The sequence below is a fragment of the Triticum dicoccoides genome, chromosome 4B (genome assembly GCF_002162155.2).
Source record: "Triticum dicoccoides isolate Atlit2015 ecotype Zavitan chromosome 4B, WEW_v2.0, whole genome shotgun sequence".
NCBI lineage: Eukaryota > Viridiplantae > Streptophyta > Magnoliopsida > Poales > Poaceae > Triticum > Triticum dicoccoides.
Window position 1 is genome coordinate 264,230,488 of NC_041387.1, and position 2,860 is coordinate 264,233,347.

Sequence of the window (2,860 nt, forward strand, 5' to 3'; positions counted from 1 at the left end):
TGAAAACAACCTATACGAGTGCTATGTTGGCGAAGATATACATGACCAGGATCGTATATGTGCATGGAGTTCCGAGGACCATTATATCAGATAGAGGAACCCCGTTTACTTCAAAGTTTTGGAATCAGTTGCATGACACTTTGAGTACCAGGCTAGCGTTCAGTACAACCTTTCATCCATAGACGGATGGACAGACTGAGAGAGTCAATCAGATTCTGGAGGACATGTTGAGAGCTTGTGCGCTAGATTATGGATCTAGTTGGGATGACAATTTGCCATATGCAGAGTTCTCTTATAACAACAGTTATCAAGCCAGTTTGAAGATGGCCCCTTTCAAAGTGTTGTACGGAAGGAGGTGCAGGACACCGTTATCGTGGAAGGAGATCGACAGTTGTTCGGACCAGACTTAATCAAAGATTCCGAAGAGAAGGTTATGTTGATTCGCGATAGACTCAAGGTAGCCCAGTCCAGGCAGAAGAGTTTTGCGGATACTAAACTGAAGGAGATAGTTTACGAAGTCAGAGACAGAGCATTGCTACGTGTTGAGCTTGCGTTGATTTTCCTCGAAGAGGAGAGGGTGATGCAGCAAGTGTAGCGTAAGTATTTCCCTCAGTTTTGAGAACCAAGGTATCAATCTAGTAGGGGGATCCTCAAAAGTCCCACGCACCTACACAAACAAACTGAGAACTCGCAACCAACGCAATAAAGGGGTTGTCAGTCCCTTCACGGCCACTTGCGAAAGTGATATCTAATAAAGATAGTATGATAAGATAAATATATTTTTGGTATTTTATAATATAGATGCAAAAAGTAAAGATGCAAATAAAAGTAGATTGAAAGCAAATATGATAAGAGATAGACCCGGGGGACATAGGTTTCACTAGTTGCTTCTCTCAAGATAGCATAAGTATTATGGTGGGTGAACAAATTACTGTCGAGCAATTGATAGAAAAGCGTATAGTTATGAGATTATCTAGGCATGATCATGTATATAGGCATCACGTCCATAACAAGTAGACCGACTCCTGCCTGCATCTACTACTATTACTCCGCACATCGACTGACTCCTGCCTGCATCTAGAGTATTAAGTTCATAAGAACAGAGTAACGCATTAAGCAAGATGACACGATGTAGAGGGATAAACTCATGCAATATGATATAAACCCCATCTTGTTATCCTCGATGGCAACGATACAATACGTGCCTTGCAACCCTTTCTGTCACTGGGTAAGGACACCACAAGATTGAACCCAAAGCTAAGCACTTCTCCCATGGCAAGAAAGACCAATCTAGTAGGCCAAACCAAACTGATAATTCGAAGAGACTTGCAAAGATAACTCAATCATACATAAAAGAATTCAGAGAAGATTCAAATATTATTCATAGATAAACTTGATCATAAACCCACAATTCATCGGATCTCGACAAACACACCGCAAAAAGAGTTTACATTGAATAGATCTCCACAAGAGAGGGGGGAACATTGGATTGAGATCCAAAAAGAGAGAAGAAGCCATCTAGCTAATAACTATGGACCCGTAGGTCTATGGTAAACTACTCACAACTCATCGGAGGGGCAAGGATGTTGATGTAGAAGCCCTCCATGGTCGATTCCCCCTCCGGCAGAGTGCTGGCGAAAGCTCCAAGATGGGATCTCGCGAATACAGAAGCTTACGGCGGTGTAAATTGTGTTTCGTGGTGCCTCTAGATGTTTTCGGGGTACGTAGGTATATATAGGAGGAAGAAGTATGTCGGTTGCCGCCCGAGGGGCCCACGAGACAGGGGGGCGCCCCCCTATCTCGTGGGGTCATCGGGAGCTTCTTGACTTGCACTCCAAGCTCTCCGGATCACGTTCGTTCCAAAAATCACGCTCCCGAAGGTTTCATTCCATTTGGACTCCGTTTGATATTCCTTTTCTTCGAAATACTGAAATAGGCAAAAAAACAACGATATGGGCTGGGCCTCAAGTTAGTAGGTTAGTCCCAAAAATGATATAAATGTGTAAAATAAAGCCCATAAACATCCAAAAGGGGTAATATAATAGCATGGAACAATAAAAAATTATAGATATGTTGGAGACGTATCAAGCATCCCCAAGCTTAATTCCTACTCGTCCTCGAGTAGGTAAATGATAAAAAAAGAAATTTTTGATGTGAAATGCTACCTAGCATAATTCATAATGTAATTTTATTTATTGTGGCATGAATGTTCAGATCCAAACGAATACAAAATAAAAGTTCATATTGACATAAGAAATAGTAATACTTCAAGCATACTAATCAAAGTAATCATGTCTTCTCAAAATAACATGGCTAAAGAAAGTTATCCCTACAAAATCATATAGTCTGGCTATTGCTCTATCTTCATCACACAAAGTATTTAATCATGCACAACCCCGATGACAAGCCAAGCAATTGTTTCATACTTTAATAATCTCAAACTTTTTAAACTTTCACACAATACATAAGCGTGAGCCATGGACATAGCACTATATGTGGAATAGACTGGTGGTTGTGGAGAAGACAAAAAAGGAGAAGATAGTCTCACATAAACTAGGCGTATCAACGGGCTATGGAGATGCCCATTAATAGATATCAATGTGAGTGAGTAGGGATTGCCATGCAACAGATGCACTAGAGCTATAAATATATGAAAGCTCAACAAAAGAAACTAAGTGGAGTGCATCCAAATTGCTTGCTCATGAAGACCTAGGGCAGTTTTGAGGAAGCCCATCATTGGAATATACAAGCCAAGTTCTATAATGAAACATTCCCACTAGTATATGAAAGGGACAACATATGAAACTCTCTAACATGAAGATCATGGTGCTATTTTGAAGCACAAGTGTGGAAAAAGAGA